The following is a 14,967-nucleotide window of genomic DNA, read 5'->3' as shown; positions in this document are numbered from 1 at the left end:
AGTATTCCATGTCACATTTACATTTGTTTTATATTGCCTTTCGCCTTTTTTACACTCCCCTCTCAAAGTGTCATTCGGTTCATATACCCACTCACGATAGCGCCCGACGCTATACACGATACCACCGTTCTCTTCATTTTGAGCAACCCGAGATTCCCAGCACTCTATTTTGAATAACCCTAGTCTACTTTTTCTAACCCATTTATTTATTTATTTTTATTTTTATTTATTTAAGCTTGTATCGCGCACAGCTACCCACAATGGGTTTCCCATCGGTAGTTCTTCTATCCCACCGATAGTTGTGATATTCATTAAGGTCACTTCTCATTTCTAAGTTCCGCGGGGTCACACAAATATGGCGCTCTCCGCCCGCCAGTCCTCTGTTTAGGTCCATTACACTGTTTGCACGCTTCCCGACATCCTTCTTAAACCATCGCCGTATACACCGGGAGCAAGAACCTGTTTTGAACCCGGAATAAAACTTCGTACGCGGCACTCTGCTGTTTATCGGTAAGCGGGACCTGCCTCTCGATACTCTCGGGTTTCAGAGTCTTTTACGTTTTCACACTATTTTTTTTAATTTGTGTATTAATTTCTTTCTTACAGATAGCAAATCATTGATACTACGAGAAGTATATTTCATTTGGTACCTTCCAGGTATGCCTCACTCGTATCTCCTACTCGCGTGAAAGTTCGCCCATTGTTCTCTTGAATCATCTAAGCACTTGATTAATCACTTGCGGATGTCGTCCGGCACACCCGGCGCTTAGAGCACTGGTACACATTTCTTTTTTTCTTTTTTAACTTTGGCTTGAAAACTATTTCGCTGTCGTGCACACTGAACAATTTTCTCTATAACACCCACACCTCGTTTTTTAACAATGTGTCCTGGCACACGCCCTCACCCGTATCACTCAGCGTTCATGTTTATGGAACCGTTACACAGGCGCCTAATGCATCATCTTGTAATTATTACATTTGTAGTTTTTTCTGGTATTGTACCTTGGTATCTAAATGCTTGATTAGTTCTTAGGATGTGCAGTCCCCTGATGAAGGGTCCCATGACCCAAAATGCATGGGGATGATTGATAGGACATGTCAAACAGCTTGACTTACCAAGAATTGATCCAAATTAAATACATGCCTAGCAAAACTGAAACGTACCCCACAAGTGTTAAATAGTCTCAAATGTAGTTCAGAATGTACTCTACACAACTCACCCACGAAGATTCCCTTGAAATGGTATTCAACTTTTCACATTTCCTCTGCAGCATAAACCTATTTCTTTAGCTGATGTGCCATGCTTTATTTTCTGGAGCAGAGGATCAGTGTTGTTGGTGAGGTGAAAATATTCAGTTTGTGCTTCCAACCTGTGTACCACTCCCAACATTTGGTGAGTGTCTGAAAAGTTTCCGCTCTCTGTCCATCATCTCTTTGTGTTTGCTTTGTTCGCCCTAACTTGGCAGGGTATGCCCAGACATGGGTCTCTTGCTCACTTTGCCACTGGATTCAAGGTAGCCTGGCTGATGAGGGGTATTACTCCGAAACTGGTCCCAGGATGCTTGTTTCCGGTCCAGGGAAGACCTGGCTTGGCAGTTCGGGCTTGACTGTTCCCATGAGGCACAGGGTCAAGACTAATTTTTATATAGCTGGGTCTGAACTGGAGTGGCAAAGTGAGCAAAAGAACGATGATGGGTTCAACCCAGATCTGTGACTGGGAGGTGAATGTCTGAAAAGTTTTGGCTCTATGTCCATCATCTATTTGTGTTTGCTTGGTTCGCCCTAAGTTGGCAGGGTATGCCCAGACGTGGGTCCCTTGTTCACTTTGCCACTGGATTTAAGCTAGCCTGACTGATGAGGGGTGTTACCCCTAAACCCGTCCCAGGATGCTTGTTTCCGGTCCAGGGAAGACCTGGCTTGGCAGTTTGGGCTTGACTGTTCCCATGAGGTACAGGGTCAAGACTGATTTGCATATAGCTGGGTCTGAACTGAGGTGGTGAAGTGAGCTAAAGAAAGATTATGGATTCAACCCAGATCTGTGACTGGGGGTGAGTGTCTGAAAAGTTTCAGCCCTCCGTCCATCATCTCTTTGTGTTTGCTTTGTTCGCCCTACATTGGTGAGGTATGCCTAGATGTGGGTCCCTTGCTCACTTTGCCACTGGATTCAAGCCAGCCTGGCTCATGAGGGGTGTTACCCTGAAACCGGTCCTAGGATGCTTGTTTCCGATCCAGGGAAGACCTGGCTTGCCAGTTCGGGCTGGACTGTTCCCATGAGGCACAGGGTCAAGACTGATTTTCATATAGCTGGGTCTGAACTGAGGTGGCAAAGTGAGCTAAAGAAAGATGATGGATTCAACCCAGATCTGTGACTCGGGGTGAGTGTCTGAAAAATTTCAGCTCTCCATCCATCATCTCTTTGTATTTGCTCCACTCCTACCTGGCAGCACACTAGGTGTGAAAAGTCACCTTTTTTGTGACAGTACTCCTGTAAAATGATGATGGAAAGCATTGCACCTAGCTGGCCAGATACTGCCACAGTTGCAGATAGTGATTTGTGGCGTGCCGCTGTAGGGGGCTACTCGGTCTGCCTGACGGCTCATGCTGATACTTGGTGTCTCTTACCTGTTTTTAATCCTTATTCTTGCTGATATCGGGGCTGCTGGGGGCTGACTCCTTGGGGCAGAGGCTGACTTCTTGGGTGTGGAAGGGGCTCCTCCGTACTCATTCTCCTGCGTGACATCTTCTGCTCTTCTGATGAAGTTAGCGGTCTAGTCGGGGGTGCACAGATAAAAAGAGATGCTGAAGCGAGCGTGCAGAAGAAGCGTGCAGCGGGCGCGCGCCCAAGGCAAGCCCATCTGCGCCCGTCCGCGCTAAGGACGCGCTCAGCGCCGGGCATGCTGCCTCTCCCTTGGCGTACTTGGAACCGAAGAAAGTAAGACGCCCGCTCTGTTACTCCAGTGCAGAACTCCACCTTATTAACAGAGAGGCTAGTTGTAGGGGGAGCTCTCTATTGTGAGGAGACCGCCTCTCCACTGGCTGATTTCTTGGTTAAGGACTTTATACCATGTGGGCTTCTGAACGTTAGATCGTTGGCCAAGCATAGGGTTGAAATTCAGTTAATAATGGAAGTGTACAAGCTCGAAGTGCTGTGTATGACAGAAACTTGGACGCAGCCAGATTGCGAGGTCGATCTTGGTCTGGCCTGCCCCACTGGATACAAAATTCTCCATAAGCCAAGATTAATGGGGAGGGGAGGGGGGGGTTGGGTTGATTTATAGAGACTCCTTGAACCTGGCTATTATTGATATTGATGGTGTCGTAGAGGTTGAACTCATGGGGTTTGTAATCAAGTCTCTTACAGGGATTATTTGTTGTCGACCCTCGGGGCCTTCTGGCGTGCAACAGCAACATCTGTTATTGGAGATGTTTACCAATATGGCCGCTACGCACCGTAGACTGCTGATTTTGGGTGATTTTAATCTCTGGGCGAATGGGCCCCTGGATACTTGTTTGGCCAATATTACTCAGTCTTGTGAGGGTTTGAGCCTTTGTCAACTAATTTCTAAGGCCACTCATATTGGAGGGCACATGCTAGATCTTATCTTTTCTGAAGATGATCAAGCCAAGTGTTTATTGGGGAAATCCTACCCATGGATTGGACTGATCATTTTTTGATTAAGTTCTATATGAACATTGCCAATCTGGATAAGCGGGGAGGCAATCGGGTGGGTGAATTTATTGGTAGGGACTGGAAGCGTAAGAGGGGCCAGGATCTGATGTTTCAGGTGGAGGATTGTTTCTCCCCAGAAGTTCAAGTGGAAGAGAACTATTCCGATTTCTGCAGGAAAATCATCTTGGATCTCGACTCTCGTGCTTCCCTAAAGAACCTTCGGAGCAGGGGTAGACCCTCTGCCCCTTGGTTTAGTGAGGAGCTGAAAACCCTGAAACTTGAATGGAAATGGGCTGAGAGGAAATGGAGGCATGGGTACCAGGAAGGGGTATAAGCTGTCCTGGAGAATAAAAATGGCAGAATATAGGAAGAGAATTACAGGTCTAAAGCCGACCATTTTGCCACCTTGATTCTTAATGCCCCTAATAGCGCTAGAAGCATTTTTAACATTCTTAACAGCCTGACCAACCCAGATTGTTCTAAAAATGTGATTTCTCTCTCTCAAAGTATTTGTGATGATCTAGCTAGGTTTTTCCATGATAAAGTCAATGACATTATCATGGATTTGGGTGGGGTCCCCCACTCTCCGGTCGGGGTGAACACGTCACTGCCTGACATGGAGGATAGTTGCACTGTGGCTGCCGGTGTCAACTTGGAGGGGGCTACCTTGGCCTCTCTCACCGAGATTGCGTCCTTGGAGCCTGAGGATTTTTGTAGACTAGCTGATGGTATTGCGTCTGGTTCTCCCTTGGATCTGCTGCCTTGTAAGATCTGGAAAGAATTTAGAGCAGTGCTGTTCCCCACGCTTCGTTTGATTTGCAATCAGTCTCTCACTGATGGGGTGGTGCCGTACCAGTGGAGGAAGGCATTGGTGACACCCTTGCTTAAAAAGCCCTCCCTCGATCCGGAGTGTCCTAAACATTTTAGACCCATCTCCCTCCTACCTTTCCCTGCTAAAAAAAGTGGAACGGGTGGTGAGTAGTACGTTGTCTAAATATGTAGAACAAGCTAAGCTCTTGGAGGTGGAGCAGTTTGGGTTTCGACCAGCCCATGGCACTGAAACTGCTCTGGTAACTGTGATGGCAGTCTCCCTCTCTTCTTTTCAATCTGGCTTTACTAGTGTTCCGCATGGTGTGCCACAGGGCTCGGCCGTCAGCCCTATTCTTTTTAATATCTACTTGAAACCCCTGATGGCTGTCATCAATCGTCATAACATTGAGATTGTTAACTATGCGGATGATACGCAATTAATTCTCTCTCTGGAGGGAGTCCATTCAACCTCTCTAGATGAGTTTCATAGTTGCATGCGGGACACAACATTGTGGCTGAGGGATAACTCGCTCCAATTTAATGCGTCCAAAACGGAGTTGCTTTACTGTACCTCGGAAAGAATTCCTTCTGACCTGCCTAGTATATTTTGGTCCTCTGATCCCCCAATTTGGTTCAGCCTGTTAAGTCAGTTCGCAACCTGGGTGTGACATTTGATTGTAATCTTACTTTGGAGGCGCATGTGGCGAAAGTAGTAGGCTGTTGCCTGGCTATTATCTGTTCTTTACGGAACATTTTTCCCTTGCTTCCTCCTTTGGCGGGCTCATTGATAGCTCGGAGCACCGTACTTAGCAGAGTTGACTACTGTAATGCCCTCCTCCTTGAGTCACCGAAGTTTCTACTCGCTAGGATGCAGAGGCTACAGTCAACTGCAGCGAAATTAGTATTAAGATGGTCTAGAAAGCCCTCCGCCTCATTAGCTCTGGCGGAGCTGCACTGGCTTCCTGTGAAACAAAGAATCCAGTTTAAATCACTCTGCTTGGAATTTAAGGCCTTGCATGGAACGGGTCCTACCTCTTTTCAAAGCAAATTTGAGTGGTATGTTCCTGCTCGAACATTACGCTCATCTGGTGCAAAACTGATAAAAATCAGAGCAGGTGGTAGATCCTTTGGGGTCGCTGCTGCAAAGCTCTTTAACACCTTGCCTTTTGAGCTGAGACAAATCAGTCACCTCTTGCTATTTAGAAGGAATTTAAAAACATGGTTATTTCCCAAGATCTAAGGGTGGGCTTCAGTAGGCTCTTAAGGAGGTATGCTATGTTGAGTCACTATTAGCTCTAGGATGCCTGTCAGGTGACAGTGCACTCTAGAAATTATATAAATAAATAAAATAAGTGTCTCATTCACATTTCACCTGTATCTGTAAAGAGAACAAGGTCAATCTTACTGTACAGTACTGGCATTTTGTGATGGTGCGCTTTGTTGAATTTTTATTCATTCCCATTTATTTTGGTATTTTATGCAGGCCGGAATGCCCTTCAGTGTTGGAACACTTGAAAGTAAGCATGTTATAGTACAGCAGTGTGCAATATGGTGACCAAACTACATACTATACAATATTCTGTTAAAACACCCACACAAAATGAGTTACTTAACACCAGATGCTACCTAAATTTACCAATAAACACACAAACTAAAATATAGATCTCAAAGAACCCTCAAATGGAGGGTCCAACTGTCAATTTGCTCACAATTGCCTACAGAAAGGTGCAACTTTTGTTTTTTGTCCACCGTTGTCTAATGGAAAATTACCGACAAACCCAAATTTCAATGACAACTAACCCCTGTTAGAGTTTCGCAGACTTAATATTTGTGATATCATATCTTACTCTTTATTTTTAAGCAATAATGTGAACACCTATGGCCCACAGATAAATTACTAGTAACTCAACTGAAATGCTGGGGCCAGTGTGGCTTGCATGTAGTGTTGAACCCCAGAACCTCTCAATGGTACTTCTTGCACGCAAACAAAACACAGAACTGGATTTTGCTGGGTCTCGAATGTCTAAATTCCAAATGCTGGCACAACACTGCTCCCACTTATTGCTCTTCCTATCATTTGCCTTACTCACATGCCGGATCTTAGCATAGCAACCAGCTGCTCTTCAATGTGCCTCGAGCCTGGCTTTGGTCTTGAGGGGATAGACGGTTCTCAGTCCAGGTTGCTTAAAGCTGGAATTCTCTTCCTTTGACACCTCGCAATTCTCCCTCCTTGGCAGACTTTAAAACATCTTTGAAAGCTTTTTTTGTCTAAAGCACTTTCTTGTCTCAGGATGTCCAGTGCCCAGAGGTGCTCCTGAACTGTCTTTCACTACAGTTTTCCCTACAGGCATTGGGTGCTCACATTGTTTGTGCAAAGTTAAATGGCTACCACAAAACTGGTCTGGACATCCAGTAACGAGCCCAGCGTGATCGTGGGCTTCCTGACAGGAGACATGTACTCTGCTGTACCGCCAAAGCGGGATATGAAGAATGAGGAATTCCACTTGGAAAGGTAAAGCTTGAGTGGAAATAGCACTATAGGAACGTCCTTGCACTGAGGGCCATATTGCAGGAATAAAAACACTGGGATGCTTCTAATTGGAAGAGAGGTGAGCTTGGTAAAAACACTTGCATCTAAGACGTAAACCCTCTCTTGAATCAACAATACGTACAATAGACCAACAGACAGTATGTGTTTAATGCCCAATTGTTTTGCAGGGTTGCATGGTATTTTTTCTTTTCAATTCTGGTGTGTTATTATATTTTTTGTATTTTGTATATATATTAAACGGGAACACTGACACAATCATAATCATAATGCCTCAGTCCTTCATCTTGCCTTCTTTTCTTTTACCTGGACTGTCAGGTCCTGCCCCTGACCTTTAGAAACTAGTTCTATCCACAACATCCGACTCATCCTATGCTGCTCCTGCCACTCCTCACTTTCATCCTTCATGAAAACAGAGTGCCTACCAGTCCCAAAAGCAGTAGCTTATTTTGTATTATTGAGAATGGACATTAGTTAATCTAATGCATTGTCAATCTAAACAAGCCTTGGCAAAGCCAATAGGTCTGGCCTTGCCCACCAGCCTTTTGACAATTCTTATTTTGCGTTGTCATGGTTTTTGCAAAACGTTACTGTTTGGGAAGCTGACGGACCCTCATCATTCTAAATAAAAACATTGACTACAGGCAAAAATGTGGTTTGGGGCTAAAAAGTACACATTTACAGAGTACTTACTGGCACTGAAGGGAACTATTTTGTGTGTGCTCCTGGTGAAAGAGCAACAAGCCATAATTCATAGTGAAGTTAGGCAATGGCTGAAGTGAGCTGACACATTTCCCCTTGATGCGTGCTGGAGGCATGCCGGATTGGGTGGAAGAAACATGTGACTGACACAACCACAGACTAATGGATGAAGTCTGGCTGAAAAACCCTAAAAGTAACTAGGCTACACATATAATTTTAGCAAAATCAAATGGTCTTGGCTAACACAGACTTAAAAAATCCAATCGGTATTGCACACATTTTGGATATGACTCGACAGAGCCCACTAGAGAATGACTGATCATTTTTAACATATAAAGACGGACCTAGTTTGGACTACTGCATGCATAAATGGCCTGCCGCGGCTTCTCTGCTATGGCGGAGGAGGATCGCCCAACTGCTTTTAAGCAGTGGGATACAGAAACCTAAAATGATAATAATTTTGCGTTAATATCATTTCACTTCTGCTTTCTACTGCTTTTTGGGTGGGTGAGTGGTCGTGCAGCGTGGTTTGCCCACTCCAGTACTCTCGGGCCCCCCAAACCAGTCATGCAAACTTTCCCCTTCTCCATGCAGACTGCATTTCAGCCTGCATGGAGTACAAGCCCAGGCCCCCATTCCCTGGTTGAGCGTCAAACAAGGATGCTCAAAACCAAACACAACACTGCTGCAGCATTATGATTGGTCAGGGGAGCCTGGGTGCTCAACAATCACAATGCTACACTGCAGTGTTGTGGTCGGTTAGTGGTGCCTGTTTCCTGTTCCTTGATGTGCTCGAGGAGAGCAGGAAAAGAGACGCAGGACCGGGCCGGCAGCAAGTTAAGTTTATTTTAATTTTTTTTAATATTATATATCCTCCGTGACCCCCTGCGCGATCAACACGCGACCCGTCCACGATCTCCAGCGTCCACCCAGCCACCCGCGAGCCATGCCGGCTGTCCCTGTAAATGCAATATCTCACTAAGGAGTGACGGATTGCTATCAAATTCACGTGGACTAGTCTATTTTGGATCACTACATGTACAAGCGCAAACTCTGATGAAGTCCTTGACAGGGCGAAACGCATTGTCTGGGCTGACTGGAATGTACAGTTTTGATGAAAACTAATAAACATGGTATTTTCGAAAAATCTAAGTTTGGCTCCCTACTCGTATTTGGAACAGAAGCTGAAAACTATATTTTGAACTGTTTTGAATTTCTACAGAAGGACTGTTACTAGATATTGAGTGTCCCCTTTAGTATAAAGTTTTGTACATATCAGGACGTTATGAGCAGAGGAAATGCAAGAGGTGGAGCACCATTGTTGGACATTCCTAGAACCAACACTAGTGCGGTCACCCTAAGGCCAATACTGCTCTTTTCTTTTTGTGTTCATGTCGGTTCTTTCACTGATGCGTAATTATATCTTTCAACTTCAGCTTGTCACTATCATGGCTCATGGCAGTGATGATCTGGGCTTACAATATAGCAACTGGTATATTTGACTTTACAATAATATAAAGGTAGGCTTCAGTCATCTTGGATGGATGGCTACTTTTCCAAAGTGCCTACACATGCTCATCGTGTAGGCACTCTAGAAAAGTAGTCAGCAGAGTTTTTTGATCCTTACCTGGATGATGTACAATGGTGTAATCATACTCTTGTAATGAGAGGTCCCACTGTTCAATGTGAGGAGACATCTTGACTTATGAATTGCCAAAGGTAGTCAATAAAGTTTGATGATCAGTTACCAGTGTAAAAGTCTTTCAATCCAAAATACATGGAAATGTTCACAAGCCCATACCATGGCCAAACTTTTTTTCTCGAGTGGAGAGTAAGCCCGATTCTCTTTGGAACAAACATCAACTGCCATATGCCACAATGTGCCTTCGAGCATGGGGTTGTCCGCTGTGCTGTTCCAGGATAGCTCCTTTTCCAATGGGGCTAACATCAACAAAAACCTCAGTATGGAGTATTGAATTGATATATGCCATTTCAGTAGCAATTTCAATGGCTTACCTGATTTTCTTGAAACTTCTCTCACATTCTTGTGACCACTTGAATGAAACATTTTTCTTTGTTAACTCTCGCAAGGGAGCACTTATGGTCGCAAAGTCTTGTATGTATCTTGAACAGCAACTGCCCATGCCAAGAAATGAATGTATCATAGAAACGTCTTGTGGGGGATCAGCATTTGGCAGCTCTTTAACTTTAGCAGGATTGGTTGTCACAGCCCCATCAGAAAACATCTGGCCAAATAATTTTAACTTGGTCTTGTGGAACTCACACTTGTCTGCATTCAAGGTCAGGCCTGCATCAGTCAGTAAGCGATATACTTGGGTAAGAGCGTTATCATGCTCCTTTTGTGTAACTCCGAAAACCAATATGTCATCGATATAGTTGAATGCATTCATATCCGGCTGTACAACAAGTCCAATGACGGCTTGGAAAAGCTCTGAAACTGATGACACATCAAATTGAGGGCCCGATGTAGGAGCCCTAATACCGGTCGGAAACGGCCGGATTCGGCCGTTTCCAACCGGTATTACGGTTTTCTTATGTAGGGGGCTACATAAGTACAGAATCTGTAATTTTACCGATTCTGTACATTTACCGATTCGGTAAAATACAGAATCGGTAAATGTACAGAATCGGTAAATAGAGATGTAGGTGGCACTCTGAAGAGTGCCACAGGCCTTTCAGATTCGGTATTTTACCACCCAATCCAATTGGGTGGTAAAATACCGAATCCAGGTGTGCATGCACATCTGTTCATGCACACCTGTGCCATGTGACACACAGACATGCCCTTAGGCATGTCTGTGTGTCACATGGCACACAAACCTGTAATTGGGGTGCTAGAGGGTGTCAAAGTGACACCCCCTGCACCCTTGCAAGAATAGGTAATTACCAAATCGGTAAATACCAATTCAGTATTCCACATTGATTCCTATGGGCTTCAAGGCCCATAGGAATCAATGGGGGATACCGATTCGGTATTTACAGAATCGGTAAATACCGAATCTTACAGATTCGGTATTTACCGAATCAGAATTACCTACATTTCCCCCCCTCTAATTTACCACTTCTTAAATACCGAATCGGTATGATTCGGTATTTTAGAAGTGGTAAATTAGATTTACCTACATCGGGCCCCGAGTCTTTTATATCGAAACAGACCGATATGTGTAGAAAAGGTTGTAATACACTTGCAATCTTCTTCGAGTTCCAACTGATGATAACCTTTATTTAAATCAAGGCGAGAGAAAACCCTTGCACAATTTAATTGCATTATCATGTCAGCAAAATGTGAACCTGGATGCCGTTCTCGTTCAATTGACTTGCTTGCTCGGCACATATAAACTCATATGCGTACACCTCCTTCAGTGTCCTTTTTGGCCAGTACCACTATGGGGGAAAACCATGGTGTCCGACCAGTTGAACGCTCAATAATGTAGTGCTTGAGTAAGGATTAAAGGTCTTTTTCAACAGCTTCTTGTAACTGAAAAGCAACTCGTCGATGTCTTTGAGCAACAGGGCTGACATTGTCATTAATGTGTAGCTTTACTTTCATAGTCTTTAACTTTCTCAAACCATCAAACAATGAAGAAGATTGACTTACGATTTTGTGGTACGCATTCAGATTGTAATTCACAGAAATCAGTCACATATCAGCAGCGGTACTGGAACTAAGCAAACAGGCATTTGCCACTATACCTTTAGGGACATGGATGGGTGCTTGCACCTTCGTTTTTTTGTGTTATGCTGTCACTACAAATGAACCTTGACTTTTTATGGGGTTGATGCAGACCAAGTATACACTTTGGTTTTTGACGGCGTAAGTATAGGCAATGGAGACAATTCATTGTATTTCTCTTCAAGCATTATATTTATTGATGTGCCAATGTTGATGATTAAAGGTATCAAGCAATCATTTTTTGGGGCGCCTCCATGTCAACAGCTTGCCTTTCAGCACATTCCTCAACTCTGGCAGCCATCAACTTTCGCTTCATACTAAGATTTTCTCTCAGCATTATCCTCTGAATAAATTTGGCAAGCATCCATCAATAACTTTAAGTTGCATAGCTTCCTTATCATTAAATCAATTGAAATTACAGTTTTTGCTGAGCGTATCGAGTTTCTCCACAAATTCAATAAATGGTTTCACCCACTTTTTGGCATTCTTGACTGAAAATGTATCTTTCGTAATCAATGATTGGTACTGGGTTGAACTGATTCAGTGTTTCTTTAATATGACAATATGTAATTTCTTCATCAGTTTGTGGCATTTCCTTTATGCCTTTTTTCACACCATGACCAGCAAGATTTTTGAGATACTTGATAATCTTTTTGTTGTCAGTCTCTTCAAGTGCATCAATGAAATCATGAAATGTTTTTATCCACGCGGAGCACCTATTGCCAATATTTCGTTTTGGCGGTATCGAAAGGTGGTGGTGGATTAAGGAATGCAGCTGTGTTGTAGACCAGTGTGGAACTTACTGACCGTGCGGGTGGTTCCTTATGACTTAGTGCTTGCAGTTCGTCTGTGAGACCTTGTTACCTGCTGGCCTCCAACTCATCTTTAATGAGCACTTGAAACATTAATTTCTTTGCAGCCATCTGCATCTGAAAAAGTTCACAGTCGAAAGTCGTTCTTGGCTCCTTATTTTCTGATGACTTGTGAAGTTGTTCTGAGCCCTACATGGCAACTTTGTGAATGGATCGCTTTAGATATGGATGGCCCCGTATGCACAACCCTGAACACTTCTCCTCGAGCCAACTTCACCAAGTGCGGTAGTATGAGGAATCTCTTTGGGGCTTTAGTAAGTCATATATTTCTTTGTGTCTCAATGTAAATTTGCTTTTTGTAATGCCTTGGTGGGCTCCACCTTGCAGTGCTTCTGTTTGCAGTGTTATTGTGTAGGTTATGATTATCAGCAGCTGAGTGTCATAAACCAGGTTGAATCCGCTTTTGACTTTAATACTCCGTATATTGTACAATTTTATCCTGCGTGGCTTGACCAGCAGGTTCTCAATCATCAATGTGAAAATTCTTTCCAATGTATCAGTTGTCTCATTTGCTTTACAGTGGCTGGTTTTGAAATATGACTCCACGTGCATGAAGCATCAACTCTGTTCATTAACCCTTATATTTTGGCTTGAAACCCTGTCTATTGTTAGTACCACCCATTGAACTACTCTTTGACACTAAGTAAAACAAAGCAGTTCTTTCTGCTTTGCACTTCTTTGTGTTACTTTCAGGCAACTTTCAAGCACCCAGGAAACCCCCCCTCCAAAAAAAACACTTTTTCACTGGTTTGTGCAACTTTTGTGTCGCAAACCCAGCAAGACATTTTTGTAAATGTCGGCCACAGTATTCATCTAACACGAGGTATTGCCTCAGGACATCTCACCTTTCTTCTGTGGGTTAGAAAACCACGATTTTAATATGTAGGTCCCTTCTGGCACCACCAAGCATAGTATCGCATGCTCAGTCTCACGCCCACTGTTACTGGATTAGAAGTTCTGCTGCACCTTCAAGTACCCTCTACATTTGCATCTAGTGTTCCAGAGTATCACAAGGTAAGTTGCTGCTGCAATCAGTGCTAAAGTGTTTCCAAGTATGGCTTGTGTGCATTGTGGCATTCTGATCAGATACGATTTGGCAGGTAGCAGAGCTTGTGGTTTGCTGTGAATTTGCAGCTTCACACAGCACATACATCTAATGTGACTAGGTCACTCCTGTGTTCCCTTCTTGTTGTCATGCTCATGTTGTATGTTGTCATAGTGTAGTGTTACTTGCAGAAGCCAGTCAGGGAAGGCTGACTACCTCCTTTGACAGAACGGATAACGGGTTTTCCCCTAATGAACCTCTCTCTCTTCACGGATCATGTCCATTTCATGTTTACTTCATGGCTGCTCCACTCTTACTTGACTTTCTGCCGTTTATCACGCTCCGGCCTTCAACCAATCAACCAGAAACAAACGCTGCACGACCACAACACAATCCCGCTATATAACATAACATGCCTCCTCTGCTGTGGTGCTTAAGTAATTTGAGGGGTGCCACAGGTATCTTGTTCCACTTACCAGGCGTGCTTTCCTGCCACCCCCATTCGAGCTGCGCTCTGGAGCCAGTTACGTCGCTCATTTCTTTGGTTACGTTGCCATGCATATTTTCCTTTCTGCTTAGAATCTGGCTCGCTTTGAATCCTCTCTTGTTTATTTTTGTGTGACACCTGTTATTTGTTTTCTTAAACTTGCTGTTCTTACACGGGCTTTTTTTCTGTTTACTTTGGTGCGCTCCCTTTTTAATACTACTTAGGGTAATCGATAGTAACATGCTGTCTTTCCGATTACTCGTAAGATCCAGAGCTGGTGTGTGTACGACTGTCAAAGTGTGTCCGACCGAACAGTACATGAGCTTCTAACGCGCTGTTCTGTCTTTCTTCGTATTTTGTCATCAAAATAAAAGGCAATGCTCATTCTCTTCTTGGACTGACATTGTGACAAAAGCTTCTTTTACCTCTGTGTGTTGCTTATTGTTGTGCGCTGTCCTCCTCGTTTCCAAAGCTGGGACTCCAACAAAAGTGATTGTGGTCACTATGTGCATTTTACTGGGTGGGCTTGCATAATGTGTCTCACCTACAGTTCTTTTAAACTGTAATGATCGCAAATGAAATATAGGAGCCAGTCTATATGTTTTTTTCAAAATAATAATAGTAATAACAGCAACGACAAAAACAACAACGATAATAACAATAATAGTAGAAACATCCAAATTGTTTGATATTCAAGCAATCAAAATTCAGCTAGTTTGAGCTGTAACCCCTTCTGCTTTAGATCTGAGCAGTACTGTCTCAGCATTTGCAGAATGCTAGAGGGGATGGGCTGTGTGTGCAGAAATGTCCCGCTGCCAGCAAACACCAGTTGCTAGCACTTCCTGTCTGCTTGTGACAGTAGGGCTCATTTGCCTGTTCATGTGCCACATGAGAAAGAGGGCAGTCACTTCTGCTGTGATGACTCTGATATCTTGGGGATTTACAGCTCTAAAGGTGGAAGGCTAACACCTCAGAGAAACAGACCAGTTTGCTGTTGGTGTAGTTTTGGGTGGGGTGGTGTTCCATGGGGTCATCCACAGGTCCACGCCGAAGCCTGGAACATAACCAGGGATTAAAGAAGATACAAACAACAACACTAAGACAATCCATGATAAGTGAGACAAGAGCCCACACCTCTG

This window comes from Lissotriton helveticus, chromosome 2_1 (assembly GCF_964261635.1).
Source record: "Lissotriton helveticus chromosome 2_1, aLisHel1.1, whole genome shotgun sequence".
NCBI lineage: Eukaryota > Metazoa > Chordata > Amphibia > Caudata > Salamandridae > Lissotriton > Lissotriton helveticus.
Note: the sequence above shows the minus strand (reverse complement) of the source record.